Consider the following 12,192-nt stretch of genomic DNA (forward strand, 5'->3'; position numbering starts at 1 on the left):
GGAAACTGAACAAAGTTGCAAGCAACAGGTTTGATCTGAAAGACTGTTAGTGAATGTTACATTGATGCAAAAAGACTAATGGGGACAAAACAATAGTTGATCTACTACAAGAACAGGTTCTGAAATACGAGATGCTGTCAAAATGTATCAACATTTATAAAATAGAAAATTATTTTGCTGGTGCGCTGAGTGGTACGGAGGGAAATTGAGTCTTTTCATTCCCATTGCACTACAAAATGCATTTAGTGACTTTTTAACATCTTTCAGTTACACACCATCAACTGTGGTTGCAGGCTGACAATGAATGCTTAAATGGCACTCTGGTGTGGGAATTACATTTTTCTTCTATCATTGTTTGAGGCTGCAATAAATGTAAAAAAGCTGGGCAAAGAGTGGTGAAGAGCCTGCAGCAATCAAATTTCAGCAAAAGTGGTTTAAGGACAAATCTCTCACATTCCCTTCAATAAATGTATTGGTAATACTGTGCAGTGCCTTGCAAACACATTCTTACCCTTTGAGCATTTGCACAATTTGTTCCATTATAGCCACAAACTACATTGTAGTTCATTAGAGATACACCAGCATAAAGTAGTACATATCTGTGAAGTGGAGGGAAAAAGATAAATAATTTTTAAAAAGAGGTGAAAAGTGGGGTGTATATTTTCAGCCTTAGAAATACCTTTCACTACAATTACATTTGGGTGTCCTTTGAGGTATGTCTCTTTGCACATCCAGAGAAGGAGATTTTTACAAGTTACTCTTTGCCATATAGCTCCAGGTCAGTCAGACTGGATGGAAAGCATCTGTGAACGTAATTTTAAGTCTTGCTGCAGATTCTCAATTATATTTAGCTTTAGACTTTAACTGAGCCACATGAATATGCATTGATGTATTGATGTCATTATATTATTGGCTGTATTTAGGGTTACTGGCCCCCTTTTTTTCTGCACTCTCTTAAAGGGTTTTCGTCCAGAATTGCCCTTTATTTGCAGCTCCATCTTCCTTGTTCCTGCTGAGGAAAAGTATCCCCACTGCATGATGCTGCCACCATTATGTTTCACCAGGATGATGGTTTGTCCATCGTAACGTCCAGTTATGTCCAATTGGTTTTTTAACACACATAGTATTTTGCATGTAGGTCAAAGTGTTCAGTCTTAGTCTCATCTGACCAGAGCACAGAGGGAAATGAAAAGAGCCAGAGAAGGCTGTGAGTGGTAAGGCGCAGCATTCTGGATAAGTATTCATCAGCAAAATAAAAATTTATTTTTGCTGGGGCTTCAGCTGAATTTAAGTACTTAGATTATTTTGGAAAATTGATCTAAAACAGCAATTCCTAAAATTGTAATCTCCCTATGGCCAAGTTTAAAATGAAATAAAATGATACTTAAGTAGGGAGTAGTTCCTGGATACTGAGAATCAGCTGAGTTTTAATTTTGATGCTCTTGGGAAGAAATGTTCCAATGCATCTGAAGTCAGTGTTTTGGCAAAGCAATTCCAGAAGCTTCTTGATGTTAATCTTATTCACAGTTTTTATCTTTATTTGGCATTCTGATGGAACAATAGATTTTGTCCAAGCTTGAACCGACAACCTTGACTTGAGGTGACATTGAACATTTGGAAACAGTCTTCATTCTTCATTATCCCATTCCCTTTGTAAAATGCAACATAATCTGTTGCAATCTGTGGCAGCAATCTCCTGCCACCACCATGCTTCACAACAGGTTTGAGAGCCTCACCGTGACTTATTAAAACATACTTATTATCATTGGTAACAAATAGCTAAATCCTAAATCTTGAGAAAGCTGCAATCATTTACAATTTGCAAGAAACTCCAGTGGATGGTTTAACGGTCTGTGGATGCCAATGTCCTTTTTTATGCAAAGAAGGACTCTGTTATAATTTGGGGTTGTTTGGTTTCTGGTTTTTTCCTATATGCTCTCACAGTTTTTGAATCATGCTTCTGTTTGTTGTTTTTCTGGCCATGCTTTAGTTTTGTCGTCTTGTTCATGTTTTGTCAAGTTTGGTATTCGGATCTGGTTATGCTTTTGTTTCATGTTTTTCTAGTTTCTGTTAGTTTGTGTTCAAGAGTCTCTGTTTTGCTCCAGCTACGTTTTGTTCTTCTGTCAATTAAGTTTATTCGGATCACCTGCACCAAGTTAATCTGTCTTCTTGTTTCACCTGGTCACACCATTAATGCACACCTGTTCTGTCATTCGGCGTGGAAAGATTTTTCATGCTCAAGTCTTGTTTTCTGATCATGTCATGCCTGTCTCGCCTGCCCGTTTGTTGTTTTGTTCCTGCCTCCTGCTGTGAGTGAGTTTTTGTTATTTGTCATTAAATCCTTTTTCACTTACCATCACGCTGCCCGCTCGTCTGCATTCTGGGGTCCTATTTCGCAAGCCTTAACAGACTCAACCAGACTGGATAAGCTGATCATGAGTGCAGGGTTTACCTAAACATTAATGGGGGTGTAAATGTTTTAGCTTGTTTATGCAAGCTCTGCAGTTTTTATATAAGTGAATATTCATAAGAAACTAATGCACTTAATTTGTGTTTGTTGTTTAATCGTTGGACACAAGGAAAGAACAAATAAAACATTAAAAGTCTGAAATTGATAAGATATTCATGCCTATGATCAGTGGATGTAAACTTCTGTAAAATATTTAAATAGTAATTCACCTGATCAAAAACGCCTACTTGTTTTCTACTCTTTCCAGATTCTAACAAGCGAAACTCTAATACTATTACATAGGTCAGCAAAGTTCTGCCAGTTAGGAACAGAATAAAACATCATCGTCAGTCATGGAGAGATCCAAGCAAATTTAAGATGCAGCCATGATTAGGCCTCTGTGGTTTGACCCCGAGGAGGTGGTGTGACTGATGAGGCGCCTCAGATGGTGGTTATTCTGGTCTCATCAGCTTCTTCCCTGCCCATGAATCAGACGACAGGATGAGAATGCAGCACAGGAACCCTGGTCAGTAGCGGCAACAAAAGCTGCAAAAGATGGAAACTTTATGGCAACTTAGCAGGAATACACAAACAATTAAATCTCCTGAGATGGTGAGTGGACGGATGTGCTTATTTAGGGTGTCTCAGCTAGGCGAGGGTACACATCATGAGACCCACAACAGACAGCTCGATTTCCATGCAGCACACAGAATTAGTAAAAAATCCATCTGTCAAACCTTCCTCTGCAGCTGATGTCCAAGCTTCTGGGCTGTAACATGTCACTGGGTAATAGTTGTTTTGCCCCAGAGCCACAGGGCAAGCAGCCTGGAGGTGTAGTTTGGTCAAATTTTGTGATTTTAGTGGGGCTGTTCAGGCGTACAGTGGGACACAGACAGAAACGAAGCCAGCAAATGAAGGATGAAGGTTTGCTTGGATATCTGTGTTTGTGTGCGACACAGTGGTGACACTGAGTCTGTCTGTGGGAGGATAGATGAGTGGGGTTTCACCCAGTTGGAAAGGAAGACATATTGCTGTGGTTTGGAAACACTATCTACAATCCAAGATTGCTTTGCAAGCAAAACTATTGTTTCCATATCTATATCTTTTCAAAATTATCTTTTATTTTGCTGGATCTTGTCAGTGTATAAATATATTTAGTGATAGTGGGATAGTTTTTTCTCTACATCTTTGTTCATTGATAAATTAAGTTAAGGGAACATTAGGCTAAAAGACTATAACTGCAAATATATTTTACTGTAAGGCAGAGTTTACAGCTATGATGAAAAATGGACGTACATTCATAGTGGGCTCAAAAAGGATATCATTATTTTTGAACTTTTAGTCATGCATATGAACTGTTCCTTTTCAGGGTGGAATAATTATACAACAAGCAACTTTGATTTTTATGTTCTTATTTTTTAATATTTTAAAATTAATTATTAATATATATATATTTTCTTTTTAATTTGTCTTTATGATTACTACAGAGGCAAATGTTCTTTAATCATTGTTGAATTCTACAGCCTTTTTAACCATACCCAAGCCTCACAACTGCCAAAACCTGTAGAATTAGGAAATTACTTAAATAGAACCTGTCAAAAAGCAACATGTTGCGCCTCAAAGTAAAGAATTCAAGAACAGATGAGAAACAAGGTCATTTATATACTATCATTCTGGGAAGGACTACAGAGCCTTCTGGGACTTTGGGATGGGCGATATGAACAACAAAGTTCCTTATGATATTTCATGGTATTGATTGCAATAAGGTTAAGAATGATGATAAATGCTGTTTAAAAATCCAATTCATTTTTTTTTTGGCAATAGATTATAGCTGTGACCGAATCTCACTACAGTCAAAGTCCTACAGATACTGTTCTGATATCTGATATGTATTTTATGGAGCTTTGATAGCTGTTGCTGCTCTCATGGAACCAACAGTGGAAAATAAATTATAAAAGCAACAATCTAAATGATAATTAGTTAATGTAGTTAATAGTATTTGAGGTTTGTAAACATCACCATGTATCATTATCACGAAAAATAGAAATTCTCATAATGATAAAAAGAATTTCATGATAACGATAAATGGTACAACAAATGCCCATCCCTACAGTGAGATCCATTTTCTATAAAAGATGAAAAGTTAGAACAGTGGTAAACCAGGAGTGGCTGGCCTACCAAAATTACTCCAAGAGTTAATTGCCTTTGCTAAAAAAAACATGGATGGTGGGGGGGGTTCTCTGATTGCACCATCAGAGGACCCCCAGGGCATCACTAGTCATCACCGTCAAACCCGCACAAACACAGGGGAAGGAGCAAAAGAGGCCCCCCAAGCCAGGTCCCTCCGCCTCCAGTGTTTGCATGTGTATGTTGTTATGTAAAATGTTTTGATAAATGCAGATGTGTGCATTAAAACTGGCCAGGGACCCTCCACAGATCTCCAAAGATTTCAGAAGCAGTCCAGGAGAAGTTGGGCCAGCCAAGCAAAGCGAGCCCAATACCAACAGCCTAGACACCAGAGCCCCAGCCAAACGAAGCCAGGACCCCAGTCAACAAGCAGGTTCCGGCAGGTACACCCAGCCTCCACACCTTCACTATCTACCTGGCATAACCCATGATAAGAGAGAAGGTGAAAAGCTTGATCTTATCCTTTCCAATCTTCCCACTTATGTAAAAGGAGCAAATAAATGAAACGGATTGTCCAAATGAATTAAATGTTAAAATAAGATATCTTGTGGCTGTTATGGGGTAACAAGAGGAAGCAAACTAATGAAAATGAATGTCACGATGCAGAGTAAAAAGATATTTATGAGTCTTTAAAAAAACATCTCATTATTTTCGACCTTGGCCTATCCACAAGAGGAATACTGTCACACAACCATTCAGCAGATAAAATAAGACAGTGCCAATATTAGTACACAGCTTTTTCAGGTGGAAAACACTACACTGAAACTAGCCTTTGATTTGTAATTTCACCGTTAAATTAGTGAAACAACTTTTTCAGTAGTTAAAAAAAATCACATGCTGACTTTCACTTATAACTGCTAATAATTAAATTTAGTTAAACTGTAACTTAAGAAACATGTTAGAACAGTTAGCAAACTCTCTCAGACACCCTGCAAATTAATGCAAACAAAAACTGATTCATGAAAACATTTCTTACCTACTTCCCTTGAAACAGCTGATTGTGACGTATTGGTATGTATGTTGAATTTTCCTTTTCGGTACATTTGATGGACAACAGGAGGGCTACCAGAATAAAGAACAACAGGCACATGGGGGAGCAGGTTGTTGTTTATGGTTTCTGAATTTCTATTTTCAACAAAGCATGAGAAAAGTGCCCTGGTCAATTCTGTGTTTCTGTGTTCATTTCTCTCAATGGTAACCGCTTCAGCAGATGTTGATCTAGGCAAAGGTCTATGTGGACTGTGCCAGGAACTGGCCCGGCATGGAGGCACTCACAGGGGTAATATTTTCATGCCTTTTATTTGCAGTAATTACCCTGGTTGCAGTTTTTCAAGCCAGGTAAAGTGCATTACAGTAGTTGAGCCTAGAATTGACAAACGTTTGCTTAATTTGTGGAAAGTGTGTGTGAATGAATGAGTTTCTGTAAAGTGCATTGTAGAACCATGGAGCGATTAAATAAGGTTGCACTTTTTCTGTTTCACAGAAATCAGTTTAAGGACCTCTATTAAGGCAGATTACAGATGTCTAGTGAAGAACAAAATCTGTGTCAATGAATTATTAACCTTTCTGAAATAATTAGAAAATATATAAAAGAAGGGAAAACTGAGCATACACACTGGCTTGATAGGTTCTTCGGTTGTGGTGTTGATATTACTTCTTTTAGGGCAAGAAAGTGCAAATAAGAATGGACAAGATGGTGGAAAAAATGTGTCCTGACATGGCAGCACTAAACTGATATTGCTTTTAAAACAGTACACTCTATTCATGAAATGACATTTCTAACATTCACCTTTATAAATGTTTATAAGGTGGTGAACATACCACAGACTTAAAATTAAAAAATAACTGAAATAGTTGGAAAGTAGCTCTCAATAAAATAACCCACAGAGAAAAAACTGACTTGTGGGATAAAAAACATTATGTTGCTTTGGTTTCAATGTTGTAAATACAAAAAATAACTTCAGCAATTATTTTATTTTAATTTTAAATTACTTTGAAATAAAGCAACTGTTCTGTGGAAAACAAAGATTATTTGGATAAGCGCCCCAAATACTTTTGGGGAGAATTATGCTACTGCAATAAAAGATTAATTTATTTTAAGGGTTTTTACCTGTTTTTACCAAGGGTGCCAAAAAATGTCTGGTATTGATTATTGCAGAAATTATATAAAAACCTGAAGATTTTTCATATCTGTGGTTTCCAAATACTGAAATCCATGTTTTAAAAAGCCAATACTGAATCTGTAAGTACTCTGTGTGTTTTTATGTAATGAAAGGCTTAAAAATGCATTTATCCACCTAGATCAATTTTAAAACAGTTTACACTGTAGAGCCCATTTTGTTCATGCAGGTAGGTCTGTGTTTCATTTAAAAAGAAATCCATTTTGGTAGGAGGAATCCACCCCAAATCATCCTCAGAGACACCTGCACTGCAGCAAGCACAACATAGTGTTTTGATATATTTTTCAGCCTGTCCAGACATTAATACTCCAGAGAAATGGCTTCATGGAAATTGTACATTGTTTCTCTGACTGGACCTATTAAATCCTCTATTGAGCTTCTAAAGGCAGTCAAGAGCAGCTTCTTAACCATTTGGTTTACCTTTGAGCTTACGTTCTAACTTGCACATTTTAAAAACGCACTCTGTTTTGTCTCGCAGCTAAGTACTAACAGTCATATAAAACTGGAAAAAGCTAAGTTTTCCAATAACAACTACAAGTGATTTACTTAAAAAATGCATCTAAAATTATACAGATATTTCCATGCACATGTATAGAAATAGACATTTCCATTGTTTCAGACAGTCTGACGTTAAATCAAACTGATTTTACGGCATTGTGTCAGTTAGGAATACTAAAATTATTTTGGATGACAGATAACTTTTTTTAGAGAATTTTTCTTACTTTTTAAATAAACTAAGATTACCATGCCTTTAAACATTTTGGGAAAGCACAGATATTGATTGCATAATGTTGTAATCGTCTGTATGGGTTGATTTAAAACATTCAGATTAATTGGAGACGCATATGTGGAGGTATTTTAAGGAAACAACATAAACCTGTTGCTCCCTTGTGTGACATCATGCGAAAATCAAAATAAATTACCCAATGTATCAGAAAGAGACACAGTGCTTTACAAGCCTGATTTATCCTAGGGTACAATTTCAAGATGCCTGAAGGCACTAGATTTATTTGTTTGAACAATTACACGCAAGCATAAACAGCATGGGGATCTGTTTCCCAGAGATGAACGTGTTCTGGTACAAAATGTGTGAATCAACCTAAGAAAAAAAGTCCTTGTGAAGATGCTGGCTAAAGCTGCTGAGAGTGTTATCTACAGTGAAAAAAGTCTTGTACCAACATGGGCTCAAAAGCAACTCAGAGAAGAAGTCAAAAGCAACATAAATAGCCACATTACAGTTTGGGGGGTGGCGGCATCATATTTTGTGAGTATTTTCCTGCAGGAGGGCCTTTTTCAGTTCCCAAAATGGACAGCATCATAAGCGAAGAAAGTTATGTGGAAATGCTAAAGCGTCATCTCAAGACATCTGCTAGCAGGTGCACAATTTGGGCATAAATTTGTCTTGCAAATGGACCTTGACACCAATTACACCATGAAATTGATGACAACATTAAAGACAACAAAGTCAGTGTTCTGGGGTGGCCATCGGAGAGTCAGTAACTCGGTCCCCTGTATTAGAATTTGAATTTATGGGCAGAGCTAAAATCTGAGCCTGGCGGCCTACAGACTTGACTTAGTTTAACAAGTTCTGTCAGAAAGAATAAGCCAAATTTCTGGTAAACTTTTGTGAGAACCTTTTGGAAGAATACCTAAAGGATTTAACCAAAAAGCAATCACAGTTTAAAACAAATTATATGATACACAAAAGAATTATGTATTGTCGCAGGGCTGCACAGTGAGCTATTACCACCGTTGCCGTGCAACAGGTTCAGTTCCCCACCTGGGAACCCATACACACTCCTGCATGGACTGTCTCTCTGGGTATCATCTGCCTCTCATGGCCGAGAAACATTCGGTTGTTTGGTCTCTCTAAATTGCACTTAGGTAAAAGAGTGTCTGTGCAAAGTTGTTTGTCCTGTGTGTCTTTGTGTTGCTCTGTGATCAGCTGGTGACCTGAACAGGGTGGACCCCGCCTGTCGCCCAGTGACTGCTGAAGACAGGCACAAACCCCCACCCCATTACTTTGCATGGATAAGCAGGTCACAACAATGGATGGATGGACTAAAATGTATATAAACTTCAAAATTCTGTTATGCTTCTAGGCAATTTCCTGAACTATATGTAGAATCAAACCAAGACAGGATGAATTTAAAATATTTATTCGTTCACCAAGCAAGGAAGGAAGACAGAAATTACTAAGGGACTGCCATTTGGGCTTTTGGAGTGTCTGGAAAAAGAGAGGAGTGATTTGATGTTTGCAGGGCAAGGTGGCGATTTTGGCTTTAATATTGCAAGCTGAGGGCTAACTAAGATGGTCAAAGGATCTAGGCATGGAGAGGTAGTCAAGATCCTGGTGGTCCTCCGGCACTGCTGGTGTTTCTTGAATGGAGAGAGTTTTAAAGGGGTCTCCAAAATGGAGGTCACTAAACACGGGTTTGAGATTTGAGTTTGAATGTCGGAGAGCAGGGAGACAGGTGACAGCTGATGACACTGCTGGTTTGGAAGGAGCCACAAATTCTCTGTGGTGATCAGTGACAGACCAGCTTGAGGAAGTAGCTTGGGGTGGCGTGAAAACCATTAACAATGGCACAAGGGACACAAAGAAGACTGGAGCTTGAAGGAGGCAAGATCAAACACATAAACTATTCTTTCAAAACAGATTTTACTAGGAAATACAAATTGGCTTGAGTCTACCATGAAGGCTGAGCATCAGCCGAAGACTGGTCTTCCAGCAGCAGCATAAATTGCCAGCAGTGTATGAGGGGAAATTGGCAACTGGTCAATGGACCTGCAAATGGCATTGTTCAACAAAGATCCTCTAAGAAGAGCGAAGACTCACTCATCTCACACACAGATACATGGACACACCAAGATTGTGACAAATTCAAATTCTGAACCAGATAATTTTCTCTCTTATAATTTTGTCATTTAGCAGATACAAATAATTTTAACTGACCTAAAACAGGAAGTTTAACTGTGATTAAATATCAGACAGTAAGAAAGAAAAGTTTGTGTTTTTGTGGAGTGCACGTAAATATCTGTTTCAACAGTATGTTTCAATTTGATAGGTCAAGAGTTCTTTGACACGTTTTCTCGATGCATTCATAATTAATTTGCCCAAATGAGATGCGGTTGATGAGGTTGTGACTGTTTACAGGAAAGCAAAGGAAGGTCAGGCTGAGCACATTAAACAAGCCACAGTCACATAGTCTGTACTAATATGACAGCCAGCATGTTGTTACATAACTGATAGCAGAAACCATGCCAGAGTCACTTGCCATTTTAAGAAGAAATCGAAGCCTTTAAGAGGTCTATTTTTCTCACTCAAAGTGGCAGTCTCATCACGTCTGAGCGAGACATCGTCCTCGCACAGTAAGACATGCCCGACATAATCCATGTCTCAATGAATGACCATGATAAGAAATTGTCCTCCAACTCTTGTCATGAATCTTCAGAAGCCTTTAGAATAATGTCTAGGCCAATCAAAGGGGGAATGTAATATATTTTCCTTGAAAAAAATATTTTTTGCAATATAAGTGGAATCATCATTAAACTCTGCTGTGTGCCAACTTTTGGCTCAAAATATGAAATAAATTTCAATTCAGTTTATTTATATAGCACCAATTCACAACACATGTCATTTCAAGGCACTTCACAAAGTCAGTTCAATCGAATCATATAGATTTCAAGTCAGGTACATACATTCAAATTAATCTTAACTATCAAACAGTGCAGTCGGATTCAGTTTATTATTCAAATTGGTTAAAACGTTTTTTCTATTGACGGAAACCCAGCAGATTGCATCGAGTCAGTGACTTGCAGCATTCACTCCTCCTGGACAGTTGCTTGCATTAACTTTGCAGCAAACCCTCATGCTGAGCATGCATGTAGCGAGGCGAAATAATGTTCTTTTCTCCTCCCTATTATGGCATCAACTATTCTCACTGGGACATTCAGAGGTTTAGAAATGCAGCAGTAGCCATGAAAAAGCTATTGCCATTAGTATGTTTTACAACAGTAAGAATTTTTTGTTGAACTGTGCAATGCTTGTTAATGAGAAAACCTTTATAGGCTATCAGTTAATATTAAACAAGCTGATATTGATTTGCACATAAAAACTGGAATGCTCTCTAAATGCTGACAGATTTTAGCTGGTTTCTTGGCTTTCCATGACTTTTTGCACATCATTTTTTTCATGTGTTCAATACTTACTTATTCCCTGTTTTTTTGCCCATGACTTCACTTGTGGACTAATTTGCAATGACTTATTTGTATGTGTTGATTATTTGGATTGTTGCTTACATCTGGTATATATTTTATGTCAGTGACCCCATTAGAAATATTTAAACTTAGAAAAAGAGAATGTTGACAAATATAAACCTTTCGTTTTGGTTTGTTTGCATGTTTCTTTTATGATGGACAGATGAGTATAATTAATCACAAAGGCTTTTAATGACGATAGGTGATATTATGGTGACCTAAGAAGTACCTAGCTATGGGAGAAACTCTCGCTGATGGATAATTCACTTCAGGTGGAGCACTTCTACTAATGGACATGATTCATGGTGATCTTGGGCTTTCCATGTATGTCTCTCTTTGTCTTGTCTCTGTCACCATTAAACTTCCAGCTCTTCCTGTGGAACTCTGTGCTTTTCCAGCCAAGCCAAAAGGATTTGTGCAAACAGTCTCTGTAGATGCAACAAAATCAGTGGGAGACTTTATGTGGCATCTAAAACAAATGTTCAAACCAGAAACTATGTATAAATATATATCTATATATATATATATTTAGATAGATGTATATATACATACAAACACACACACACTACCGTTCAAAAGTTTTAGAATGCCTTTCTCATATAATGATTTCTTTTTTTATGTTTTATGTTTATGACCATTTATACTGTACATATATTCTCAAGGAAGGCATCAAGACAGTTAATGAACACATGTATATATATATTATATATATATATATATATATACACATATTATATTTTAGAATACTTAAAGTAGCCGCCCTTTGCTGTAACGACTGTAATATTACCTTTAGCCGTCTCTCAATGAATGTCTGGCTGGAAAGTTGTTTCAGGACACTTTGAAAAACCATTTTACGTGACCACCTCATGGAGCTCTTGGACAGAATACCAAAAGAGCAAAGCAATGATCAAAGCAAATAATCGCTATTTTGTAAAAATCTAAAATATAAAAATGTTTTAGAGTTATTTTCATTCACCGGTAGTATATATATATAGTCAGTCAGTCATTTTCTACTGCTTATTCCATAGTGGGTCGTGGGGGAGCTGGTGCCTATCTCCAGCAGTCTATGGGCAAAAGGCAGGGTACACCCTGGACAGGTCGCCAGTCCATCGCAGG

This window comes from Girardinichthys multiradiatus, chromosome 1, assembly GCF_021462225.1.
Source record: "Girardinichthys multiradiatus isolate DD_20200921_A chromosome 1, DD_fGirMul_XY1, whole genome shotgun sequence".
In the NCBI taxonomy this organism is placed as follows: domain Eukaryota; kingdom Metazoa; phylum Chordata; class Actinopteri; order Cyprinodontiformes; family Goodeidae; genus Girardinichthys; species Girardinichthys multiradiatus.